The sequence below is a fragment of the Zea mays genome, chromosome 9, assembly GCF_902167145.1.
Source record: "Zea mays cultivar B73 chromosome 9, Zm-B73-REFERENCE-NAM-5.0, whole genome shotgun sequence".
Lineage (NCBI taxonomy): Eukaryota > Viridiplantae > Streptophyta > Magnoliopsida > Poales > Poaceae > Zea > Zea mays.
Genome location: NC_050104.1, coordinates 119,578,454 through 119,591,617, shown reverse-complemented (window position 1 = coordinate 119,591,617; position 13,164 = coordinate 119,578,454).

Sequence of the window (13,164 nt, the reverse complement as noted above, 5' to 3'; positions counted from 1 at the left end):
CTAGCAAGAGACAACTAAGTGTGTGCTGATCCTTGCAGGGTCTTAGTGACCCAAGTGATTAAGGAGAAACATCGATCGGTCTGTGTGATCGATTGAGAGAGGGAAAGGGTTGGAATAGACTCAGCCTTTGTGGCCTCCTCAACGGGGACTAGGTTCTTTGGAACCTATCGGGGACCATAACTAGGGATACCCCCAAGACTCCTAAACTCGGCTGGTAATCACCATCAGCACAAGCTGCAAAAGCCTGATGGGCGCAATTCAGGTCAAGGCTCCGTCCACTCAAGGGACACGATCTCGCCTCGCCCGAGCCCAGCCTCGGGCAGGAACAGTAGACCCAGGCGGATTCACGCCTCGCTCGAGGGCCTCCTCAAGCAACGGGAGCACCTTCGACTCGCCCGAGGCCCGGCTTGGGCAGGCTTCGCAGTGAAGCAACCTTGGCCAGATCGCCTCGCCAACCGACCATATCGCAGGAGCATTCAATGCAAGGATCGCCTGACACCTTATCCTGACGCGTGTTCCTCAGTCGGCAGGGCCGAAGTGACCGCAGTCACTTCGCCCCTCCACTTACTGACCTAACAGGAAAACAACGCCGCCTGCCCTGCTCCGACTGTTGTGCCACCCGCCAGGGAGAGGCTGACAGTAGCCGAGTCCAGCCTCAGGCACCATAGGAAGCTCCGCCTCGCCTGACCCCGGGGCTCGGCCCCCGCCTCGACCTCGGAAGACGGTCTCCGCCTCGCCCGACCCAGGGCTCGGACTCAACCTCGACCTCGGAAGATGGTCTCCGCCTCGCCCAACCCCAGGGCTCGGACTCAGCCTCGACCTCGGAGGAGTCACCGCCTCGCCCGACCTTGGGCACGGACCGACCACGTTATAGGGGGTACATCATTACCCTACCCCTAGCTAGCTCAGGCTACGGGGAACAAGACCGGCGTCCCATCCGGTTCGCCCCGGTAAACAAGTAATGATGGCACCCCGCGTGCTCCCATGACGACAACGGTTCTCAGCCCCCTACGGAAGCAAGGAGACGTCAGCAAGGACCCGACAGCCCCGACAGCTGTGCTTCTACAGGGCTCAAGCGCTCCTCCGACGGCCACGACATCACATGCACAGGGCACTAACACCTCTCCGACAGCCACGTCGGCATGTACATAGGGCCCTGGCTCCTCTCTGCCGGACACGTTAGCACATTGCTACACCCCCCATTGTACACCTAGACCCTCTCCTTACATCTATAAAAGGAAGGTCCAAGGCCCTCGTACGAGAAGGTGGCCGCGCGGGAGGACGGGCTGACGGACAGGCTCTCTCTCTCCCTCGCGAACGCTTGTAACCCCCTACTGCAAGCGCATCCGCCCTGGGCGCAGGATAACACGAGTCGCGGTTCCCTTTTTCCCCCTTGTGTTCCATCTCGCGCCGACCCATCTGGGCTGGGACACGCAACGACAATTTACTCGTCGGTCCAGGGACCCCCTGGGGTCGAAACGCCGACAGTTGGCATGCCAGGTAGGGGCCTGCTGCGTGTTGACGAACAGCTTCCCGTCAAGCTCCAGATGGGTAGTCTCCAGCAACCTCTCCAGCCCGGGACGCTGCTCCGTTTAGGGAGTCTCGAGTTCATGTCCCTCGATGGCAGCTACGACATGGTACTCCTTCCTCCACCACGTGACAACGACAACGACGGCCGTCAGCCCGCCCGACGGCGGAGGAATCAACGACGTCTTCCCCCCATGGCGGAAGAGCAGCATCCGGGCCTGTCCCGTCACCTTCCCCGTCACAGGAGGAGGAGGCGGGGCAACCATGGCCAAGCAGGAGGCGGCACCTCGTTGGCTGTCGAGCGAGTCGACGACGCCGGCGCCCCAGCGGGGGACACGTCGGGCGTTGACCTCGCGTATGAGACAAAGACGAGCGTCGTTTCCCCGCAACACGCCAACCCCAAGCAGACGGATGACGCCAGCACGCTCGCGAAGGACTTGCTGGGCGTTAGCCTCGTACCTGAGATAATGGTGCAGTCCGTCCCCGACGCGACTTCGTCACCATCCGTCGATCAAGAGGTACCGTCCGCTTTCCACCCTATGCCTTTTAGATTCAACTTCGACCCACCAAGCGACCCCGCTTCGGTGGACGCTTTCATAAAGGCATATCCTAACCTTCCGGGGTACCATATGTGGTCAACCTGGGACCGACTGATGGCCGTCTCGACATACGGGCCCCCGGGTTCTGAGGAAGATGACGAGCCCGACTCTGGTTGGGATTTCTCCAGGCTCGGTAACCCTAGTGCCATGCAAGACTTCATGACCACATGTGACTACTGCCTCTCCGATTACTCCGATGGTGGCCACAGCCTCGACGACGAGGACTGTGGCCCAAGTCGCGAATGTTTCCACGTCGATCTAGGGGGTCTCAACGAAGGCAACCACCTTGGTATGCCGGAGGACGGCGATCCCCCTAGGCCTGCGCCTCGCATTGACATCCTTCGGGAGCTAGCTGTGGTCCCAGTCCCTACGAGGGGTCAGGACACACAGCTCGAGCAAATCCGCGAGATGCCGGCCAAGCTCGACGAGGAGGCAGGACAACTTGTGCAGCTCCGACAGAACATCGGGCAGGAGTGGGCAGGCCGAGCACTAGCCGGAGAAGCGCGTCATCTAGCCCAGGACGTCCAGCACCGCATCGCTGACGATGCCAGGGCAAGGCTGCCCCCGGCTTCCAGTGGGGTCGGCCAGAACCTGGCTGCAGCAGCAATACTACTCCGAGCGATGCCGGAGCCATCCACCACCGAGGGGCGGCGTATCCAGGGAGAACTCAAGAATCTCCTGGAGGATGCCGCGGTCCGATGGGCCAAAAGCTCTGCCTCCCGAAGGCAAGGGTACCCCCCGGAGCATCGCACCGCGACTTCCCGATTCATGCGGGAAGCCTCGGTCCACACCGGGCGCACGCGGGACGCAACGCCTGCGGCCCCGGGTCGCCTTGGCAACGAGCACCACCACCGCGACAGTTGAGCCCACCTCGATGAGAAGGTGCACCGAGGCTACCACCCTAGGCGTGGGGGACGCTACGACAGCGGGGAGGATCGAAGCCCCTCGCCCGAACCACCCGGTCCGCAAGCTTTCAGCCGGGCCATACGACGGGCGCCGTTCCCGACCGGTTCCGAGCCCCGACTACCATCACCAAGTACTCGGGGGAAACAAGGTCGGAACTGTGGCTCGCGGACTACCGGCTGGCCTGCCAGCTGGGTGGAACGGACGGTGACAACCTCATCATCCGCAACATCCCCCTGTTCCTCTCCGACGCCGCCCGGGCCTGGCTGGAGCATCTGCCTCCTGCGCAGATCTCCAACTGGGACGACCTGGTCAAAGGCTTCGCCGGAAACTTCCAGGGCACATACGTGCGCCCTGGGAACTCCTGGGATCTCCGAAGCTGCCGCCAGCAGCCGGGAGAATCCCTGCGAGACTACATCTAGTGATTTTCGAAGCAGCGCACCGAGCTGCCCAACATCACCGACTCAGATGTCATCGGCGCGTTCCTCACCGGCACCACTTGCTGCGACCTAGTGAGCAAGCTGGGTCACAAGACTCCCACCAGGGCGAGCGAGCTGATGGACATCGCCACCAAGTCCGCCTCTGGTCAGGAGGCGGTCGAGGCCATCTTTCGAAAGGACAAGCAGCCTCAGGGACGCCAGCAGGAAGACGTCCCCGAGGCGTCCGCTCAGCGCGGCACGAAGAAGAAGGGCAAGAAGAGGTCGCAAGCAAAACGCGACGCCGCCGACACAGATCTTGTCGCCGCCGCCGAGCACAGGAACCCTCGGAAGCCTCCCGGAGGGGCCAACCTGTTCGACAAGATGCTCAAGGAGTCGTGCCCCTATCATCAGGGTCCCGTTAAGCACACCCTTGACGAGTGCGTCATGCTTCGGCGCTAATACATAAGGCCGGGCCCCCGGCGGAAGGTGGCAAAGGCCATGACAACGACAAGAAGGAGGGCAGCAAAGCAGAGGAGTTCCCCGAGGTCCACGACTGCTTCATGATCTACGGTGGGCAAGTGGCGAACGCCTCGGCTCGGCACCGCAAGCAGGAGCGCAGGGAGGTCTGCTCGGTGAAGGTGGCGGCGCCAGTCTACCTAGACTGGTCCGACAAGCCCATCACCTTCGACCAAGGCGACCACCCCGACCGCGTGCCGAGCCCAGGGAAGTACCTGCTCGTTGTCAATCCCGTCATCGGCAACGTCAGGCTTACCAAGGTCCTCATGGACGGAGGCAGCAGCCTCAACATCATCTACGCCGAGACCCTCGGGCTCTTGCTGATCGATCTATCCACGATCCGGGCCGGTGCGGCGCCTTTTCACGGGATCATCCCCGGGAAGCGCGTTCAGCCCCTTGGGCAACTCGATTTTCCCATCTGCTTCGGGACTCCCTCCAACTTCCGAAAGGAAACCCTTACGTTCGATGTGGTCGGGTTCCGAGGAACCTACCATGCAGTGCTGGGGAGACCATGCTACGCCAAGTTTATGGCCGTCCCCAACTACACCTACCTCAAGCTCAAGATGTCGGGCCCCAATGGGGTCATCACCGTCGGATCCACATACCGACACGCGTACGAATGCGACGTGGAGTGCGTGGAGTACACTGAGGCCCTCGCCGAATCCGAGGCCCTCATCGCCGACCTGGAGCGCCTCTCCAAGGAGGTGCCAGATGCAAAGCGCCACGCCAGCAACTTCGAGCCAGCAGAGGCGGTTAAGTCCATCCCTCTTGACCCCAGCAACGACGCCTCCAAGCAAGTCCGGATCGGCTCCGAGCTCGACCCTAAATAGGAAGCAGTGCTCGTCGACTTTCTCCGCGCGAATGCAGAGGTTTTTGCGTGGAGTCCCTCGGACATGCCTGGCATACCGAGGGATGTCGCCGAGCACTCACTAGATATCCGAGCTAGAGCCTGACCCGTGAAGCAGCCTCTACGCCGATTCGACGAAGAAAAGCGCAGAGCCATAGGCGAGGAGATCCACAAGCTGATGGCTGCAGGGTTCATCAAAGAGGTATTCCATCCCGAATGGCTAGCCAACCCTATGCTTGTGAAAAAGAAAGGTGGGAAATGGAGGATGTGTGTAGGCTACACTGGTCTAAACAAAGCATGTCCGAAGGTTCCCTACCCTCTGCCTTGCATCGATCAAATCGTGGATTCCACTGCTGGGTGCGAAACCCTGTCATTCCTTGATGCCTACTCAGGGTATCACCAAATCAGGATGAAAGAGTCCGACCAGCTCGCGACCTCTTTCATCACACCCTTTGGCATGTACTGCTATATTACTATGCCATTCGGTTTAAGGAATGCGGGCCCAAAGGTGCATGAACCACGTTTTCGGAGAGCACATTGGCCGAACGGTCGAGGCTTACGTCGATGACATCGTAGTCAAGACGAGGAAAGCCTCCGACCTCCTCTCTGACCTTGAAACGACATTCAAGTGTCTCAAGACGAAAGACATAAAACTCAATCCCGAGAAGTGTGTCTTTGGAGTCCCCCGAGGCATGCTCCTGGGGTTCATCGTCTCCGAGCGGGGCATCGAGGCCAACCCAGAGAAAATCGCGGCCATCACCAACACGGGGCCTATCAAGGACTTGAAAGGAGTACAGAGGGTCATGGGATGCCTTGCGGCTCTGAGCCGCTTCATCTCGCGCCTCGGCGAAAGAGGCCTACCCCTGTACCGCCTCTTAAGGAAGACTGAGCGCTTCACTTGGACCCCCGAGGCCGAGGAAGCCCTCGGGAACTTAAAGGCGCTCCTTACAAGCGTGCCCATCTTGGTGCCCCCCGCTGCGGGAGAAGCCCTCTTGATCTACGTAGCCGCAACCACTCAGGTGGTCAGCGCTGCGATCGTGGTCGAGAGACGAGAAGAAGGGCATGCATTGCTCCTCCAGAGGCCGGTCTACTTCATCAGTGAAGTACTGTCCGAGACCAAAATCCGCTACCCGCAAATTCAGAAGCTACTGTACGCAGTAATTCTGACGTGGCGAAAGTTGCGACACTACTTCGAGTCTCATCCGGTGACTGTGGTGTCATCCTTCCCCCTGGGGGAGATCATCCAGTGCCGAGAGGCCTCGGGTAGGATTGCAAAATAGGCGGTGGAGATCATGGGCGAGATAATCTCGTTCGCTCCTCGAAAGGCCATCAAGTCCCAAGTCTTGGCGGACTTTGTTGCTGAATGGGTCGACACCCAGCTTCCAGCAGCTCCGATCCAACCGGAACTCTGGACCATGTATTTCGACGGGTCGCTGATGAAAACAGGAGCGGGCGCGGGCCTGCTCTTCATCTCACCCCTCGGAAAGCACCTCTGCTACGTGTTGCGCCTCCATTTCCCGGCGTCAAACAACGTGGCCGAGTACGAGGCTCTGGTTAATGGATTGCGCATCGCCATCGAGCTAGGGGTTCGGCGCCTCGACGCTCATGGCGACTCGCAGCTTGTCATCGACCAAGTCATGAAGAACTCCCACTGCCGCGACCCGAAGATGGAGGCCTACTGCGACGAGGTTCGGCGCCTGGAAGACAAGTTCTACGGGCTCAAGCTCAACCACATCGCTCAACGGTACAACGAGACTGCGGACGAGCTGGCTAAGATAGCCTCGGGACGGACAACGGTTCCCCCGGACATCTTCTCCCGAGACCTACATCAACCCTCCGTCAAGACCGACGACACGCCCGAGCCTAAGGAGGCCTCGGCCCAGCCCGGGGAGGCCTCTGCCCAGCCCGAGGCACCCTCGGCCGCCGAGGGTGAGGCACTACGCATCGAGGAAGAGCGAAATGGGGTCACGCCTAATCGAAACTCGCAGACCCCGTACCTGCAATATCTCGACCGAGGAGAGATACCCCTCGACAGGGCCGAAGCTCGGCGACTGGCGCGGCGCGCCAAGTCGTTCGTCTTGCTGGGTGACGAAAAGGAGCTCTACCACCGCAGCCCCTCAGGCATCCTCCAGCGATGCATATCCATCACCGAAGGTCAAAAGCTATTGCAAGAAATACACTCGGGGGCTTGTGGTCATCACGCAGCACCTTGAGCCCTCGTTGGAAACGCCTTCCGACAAGGTTTCTACTGGCCAACCGCGGTGGCCGACGCCACTAGGATTGTACGCACCTGCCAAGGGTGTCAATTCTACGCAAGGCAGATGCACCTGCCCGCTCAGACCCTGCAAACAATACCCATCACCTGGTCGTTCGCTGTGTGGGGTCTGGACCTCGTCGGTCCCTTGCAGAAGGCACCTGGGGGCTTCACGCACTTGCTGGTCGCTATCGACAAATTCTCCAAGTGGATTGATGTCCGACCCCTAAACAGCATCAGGTCCGAACAGGCGGTGGCGTTCTTCACCAACATCATCCATCGCTTTGGGGTCCCGAACTCCATCATCACCAACAACAGCACCCAGTTCACTGGCAGGAAGTTCCTGGACTTCTGCGAGGACCACCACATCCGGGTGGACTGGGCCGCCGTAGCTCACCCCATGATGAATGGGCAGGTAGAGCGTGCCAACGGCATGATTCTGTAGGGACTCAAGCCGAGGATCTACAACGACCTCAACAAGTTCGGCAAGCGATGGATGAAGGAACTCCCCTCAGTGGTCTGGAGTCTGAGGATGACGCCAAGCCGAGCCACGGGCTTCACGCCGTTTTTTCTAGTCTATGGGGCCGAGGCTATCTTTCTCACAGACTTAGAATACGGTTCCTCGAGGACAAGGGCGTACGACGACCGAAGCAACCAGACCAGCCGAGAAGACTCACTGGACCAGCTGGAAGAGGCTCGGGACATGGCCTTACTACACTCAGCACGGTATCAGCAGTCTCTACGATGCTACCACGCCCGAGGGGTTCGGTCCCGAGACCTCCAGGTGGGGGACTTGGTGCTTCGGCTACGACAAGACGCCCGAGGGTGCCACAAGCTCACACCTCCCTGGGAAGGGCCGTTCATCATCACCAAGATTTTGAAGCCCGGAACATACAAGCTGGCCAACAGTCATGGCGAGGTCTACAGCAACGCTTGGAACATCCGACAGCTACGTCGCTTTTAACCTTAAGATGTTTTCAAGTCGTTCATATGCCTCGTTCTCTTTACATACACAAATAGAGTCTAACCGTCAAGGAAGGGTCAGCCTTGCCTCGACAAAGCCCGACCCTCCCTCGGGGGCTAGAAGGGGGGAACCCCCTCTGCGTCAAAATTTTCCCCGGAAAAAGTCTTTCTGCCAGAACATCTTTCGCTCTTTTCGACTACTTCGATAGTGGGATCCTGAAAACGACGGAGTACACGTAAGCGGCAAGGCCGACCGAGCCGAGGGACTCCTACGCCTCCAGGATACAGATACCTCACTCATCACCTTCTGCGATAATTAACTCACGCTCGGATAAGCGATTCTGCTGACCGAACAAGTCTTAACGCTCGAAAACTTTTCTGCCAAAACGATTTTCCGTTCCTTCTCGACTACTACGATAACAGAATCCTACGGACGAGCAAGAGTACACATAAGCGGCGAGGCCGACCGAGCCGAGGGACTCCTACGCCTCCGGGATATGGATACCTCACTCATCACCTTCCGCGATAAGTAACTCTCACTCGGATGAGCGATTCTGCTACTGACAAACAAGTCCTGATACTCGAAACAAGGGGAAAAGAAACACATCTTTATAACACGACAATGGCATGTTTAGGCCTCGGCAGCCGCAAAAAACATACGCACACTACAGACAAACTGTTCCTGCAGGTTCAGACATCAATAGGGGGAGCAGCAGCACCCTCGGCATCGTCTCCACCTTTGGCGGAATCTGGCCCGGCCTCGGACGGCGACACGGTCGGAGGATCTCCACCTCGAAGGAAGATGTCAGCACCGCGCCTGGGCCATCGCCGCCAGGGTCTCCTCCAGGAACCCGGCCCGAGCAGACGGCTTGACCGGCCGCTCCGTAGCCTCAGCTAGCTGTCCCCCGAGGACATCAGCCCGGCTCATGGCCTCGACAGCCCGACTCCGGGGTTGGTCCCGCCAGTGGACGACCTGGCCAGGTTCCAGCCGCCGCTGCTACGCCTCCTCGGCCTGGGAAGTCCCCTACTCCTGGGCCGACGAAGCTTCTTCTCGAGCCGACTCCGCCTCTGTCCATGCTGACACCGCTGCCTCCGGCTCTGGCTCATCGCAGAGCGGCCAAGGGTTTCTTTAACTGAGCAAGAGAAGCCTTAGGTGGCAAGGCCGACCGAGCCGAGGGACTCCTACGCCTCCGGGATACGGATACCTCACTCGTCACCTTCCGCACAGGGCAACTCACACTTGGTTAAGCGGTTCAGCTAGCCGACAGGCGAGTCCTGGTGCTTGAAATGAGGAAGAAACACGGTATCGCACCCAAAATACCAAGATGTTTAGGCCCCGACAGCCACAATGAACAGACACCGGCACTCAAGGTGCCATTACAAACCGAACTCCGGTTCCACTCCCGCGGGTACGAACAACCCCCCACATCGGAGGGCCTGCGGGACGACAAATTCTAGGTGGCTCGCTGCCGCCCGCTCCGTCAGCAGCGACAACGACCTCCGCTCCGGGCGGCTAAACAGCAGCAGTGATGACCTCAGGGCAGACGCTGCTGCGACAAGGCCCTCGCCCGTGTCCCCACTCGAGGGGCGAGGACAAGCTATCAAAGCCAAAGAGCCAGAGGTCGGTCCGCGGGTGGCGCTGACGGTCTCGTCGGCGGAGAAGCCTTCTCCGGCTGCCACCACCTCAGCACCGACGACAGCAGCCACCTGCCCACCGGCAGATCCCCACTCAAGTCCTCCTGGATGGGCAAGCACCGACCTTCGCGCGAAGGCGTCATGCCGGAGCGAGGGCAGGACAACCCAAGAATATGAACACCGCTCTAGCAGCGTGCGACGTCTTGGGCGGTCCCCCGGTGCGCGTGGCGCAACAGTCGCCCGTACGGCGGGCAGATAGCCACACTCCGCCCAGCGGTGGGAGGTGGCACCGGAAGCTGCGCCAGAGCCAGCTGAGCCAGCGAACCAGGCATGCTGGAGCTGACGACGCTTGCGGCCGATCGGCCCCGCGTTGTCGAAGTCCGCCCCCTCCGCTAGGCCGGTGAGCGCCTTCTCCCCTGAATGCTGAAGGAAGAGGTGGCCCGCCGGCCCGTACGGGAGGTAGAGCTCCGGCTCAGCTCGCCCCCCACCACAACAAGGATGATGAAGATCCTTGAAGCTGAGGGCGGGGTAGAGGCCGCAGCCCGGCTTGCTTCTCCCCACCATCGAACTGGTGGTCACCGTCCTGGGTGACCATTGGTGAGGGGATGCAGCCGGGCTGCCTGATGAAAATCCTTGAAGCCGATCAATGGCTGAAAGGTGCCAACCTCCACGAAGTTTGCGCTCCTCCAACAGCAGCAAGACGAAAGCAACACGGGCGCTCCCCATCCAGGGGCTCGGAAGGTGGAAGGGCGCAATGCATGAGGGGAGTGCGAAGGCGTGGCTACCACCCAGGGGGTCGATCCCCTTTTAAAGGCGACTCTCCCCACTCGCGTCCTCAGGCGTCGTGGACTAAGTCTTCACCAACGCGCTCCAGGGTCCTCCCCCTACGACACGGGGGCTGGGTCCCACGCGTCATGCCAGCTGGCCCGGGACAGAAGAAGCCAAACCGCCGCGCGCGGAGCATGTAACCGCCCCGCGGTTACAAGCACTCCTCCATCTTTGCCTAACCCAGCGGGTGAAAGGGCGGACCGTCATACAGGCGGCATGCAACTGCACCATGGCTACGCACCCTTTCGACTTCGACGCATCCAACATGGAGGCCCAGGCCCACGCGTCATGTAACCGGCGCGCCGGTTACTACGTGCGAAAAAATACGCCACCACTTACGCCAATGCCGCGCCTTCTTGACTGCGGAACCGGTGCCGTGACTCGAGGCAACCCTACGCTTGGCCCAACAGTGCCAACCAAGCACATCGGTCACAGGTCAGTCAGCCGCGGGAGAAGGCACGACAGTCGATATGGCCAAAAGTGGGCCGGCAGTAATAGCGGCAGCAGGCGGGCGGAAGCAGCAGTCGAATCGTCTGCAGGCTCACGTCCCCTCCTGGAGCAGCAGGGGAGCCCTCTCCCACGGCGTGAAGACGACGCGCCCATGTTCCGTCCCTCGAACGGCTCGCGCAACGGTTGCCCCGCGAACCACTTGTCCCGTCGCATTAACTCCGCGGCAGGGCAGGCGACACCTTTGGTAGGCGAAGCGGGCGACGCTTCACCTCCGCCATGATGACCGCGTCAAAAAAGGTGCGCCACATCATTTAAATTTGTATCCTTTTCTCCTTCCCCTTTCTCTCTCTTGCTACATGGACCGGGAAAGGGGATACTCCGAAAGGGATCCTTCTCCGCGAAGGAAGCGGGCCCCGAGCCCTCCTACTGATCAGGGGATCAAAGGCTGGCCCCTCGGAAGGGTTCGACAGTTGCCCCAGAGCACTCAGGCTTCAGGCTCATTACTGATCAGAGGTTCGAAGGCTGGCCCCTCGGAAGGGTTCGACAGCCGCCTCAGACCACTCGGGCTCCACGCCCACTACTGATCAGGGGTTCGCAGGCTGGCCCCCGAAGGGTTCGACAGCCGCCCTAGAACACGCAGAGCGAGGGATGACTCTGGATACGTCCGATACATGGTCGAGGCTCGGGCTATGCTCCCGAGGTACCCTAGGACATTTCCGAGACCAGAAGGAGCGATTCTGTAACGGAATCCCATCAGAGGGAGGCATCGAGCCCTCGGACCCTATCAAACGGGACCGGGTCCGGCAAATCACCTGCAGGTACTTTTGGAGCGCGCCTCTAGGCCACTAGCCGACCCTTATCGAACGGGGCATGGGCGTCCACTCGGATCACCCGTTAGCAACTCACTGGAGACACCATGTTCGGCGCCCTCCAAGGGCAACATGGCGCTTTCCCCCCTCCTCCTTGCGGAAAGGCGACGAAGGGGCGTATGATAAAAGCCGAGTCAGTCCTTGGCCATCCTCTCGCTCTGTACAGAGGCTCGGGGGCTGCTCTCGCAAACCCGGCTCCGGCCAAACTGTTGACAGCGTCAACATACCAGCCCGAGAACTCGGAACCTGACCATGCACCCGGGCTACGATCAGATCGCATGAGGGAACAACCAGACCGGCCGAGGCGCCACGAAAGGCATTAAGACCTCGGAGGAGTCAAACCACTCCTCCGAGGCCTCGGAGGCTACACCCACCGAAACAAAATGTAACCGAGAAAGGTCGGTCCCCTTGCAAAAAAGTGCGACAAAGCCTCCAAGCGAGTACCAGCACTCCCTTTGAGGCTAGGGGGCTACTGTCGGGGACCATAATTAGGGGTACCCCCAAGACTCCTAAACTCGGCTGGTAATCACCATCAGCACAAGCTGCAAAAGCCTGATGGGCGCAATTCATGTCAAGGCTCCGTCCACTCAAGGGACACGATCTTGCCTCGCCCGAGCCCAGCCTCGGGCAGGAACAATAGACCCAGGCGGATTCACGCCTCGCCCGAGGGCCTCCTCAAGCAACGGGAGCACCTTCGACTCGCCCGAGGCCCAGCTCGGGCAGGCTTCTCAGTGAAGCAACCTTGGCCAGATCGCCTCGCCAACCAACCGTATCGCAGGAGCATTCAATGCAAGGATCGCCTGACACCTTATCCTGACGCACGTTCCTCAGTCGGCAGGGCCGAAGTGACCGCAGTCACTTTGCCCCTCCACTGACTGACCTGACAAGAAAACAGCGCCGCCTGCCCTGCTCCGACTGCTATGCCACCCGCCAGGGTGAGGCTGACAGCAGCCGAGTCCAGCCTCAGGTGCCATAGGAAGCTCCGCCTCGCCCGACCCCGGGGCTCGGCCCCCGCCTCGACCTCGGAAAACGGTCTCCGTCTCGCCCGACCCCAGGGCTCGGACTCAACCTCGACCTCAGAAGACGGTCTCCGCCTCGCCCGACCCAGGGCTCGGACTCAATCTCGACCTCGGAAGACGGTCTCTGCCTCGCCCGACCCCAGGGCTCGGACTCAGCCTCGACCTCGGAGGAGTCACCACCTCGCCCGACCTTGGGCACGGACCGACCACGTTACAGGGGGGTACATCATTACCCTACCCCTAGCTAGCTCAGGCTACGGGGAACAAGACCGGCGTCCCATCCGGCTCGCCCCGGTAAACAAGTAATGATGGCACCCCGCGTGCTCCCATGACGA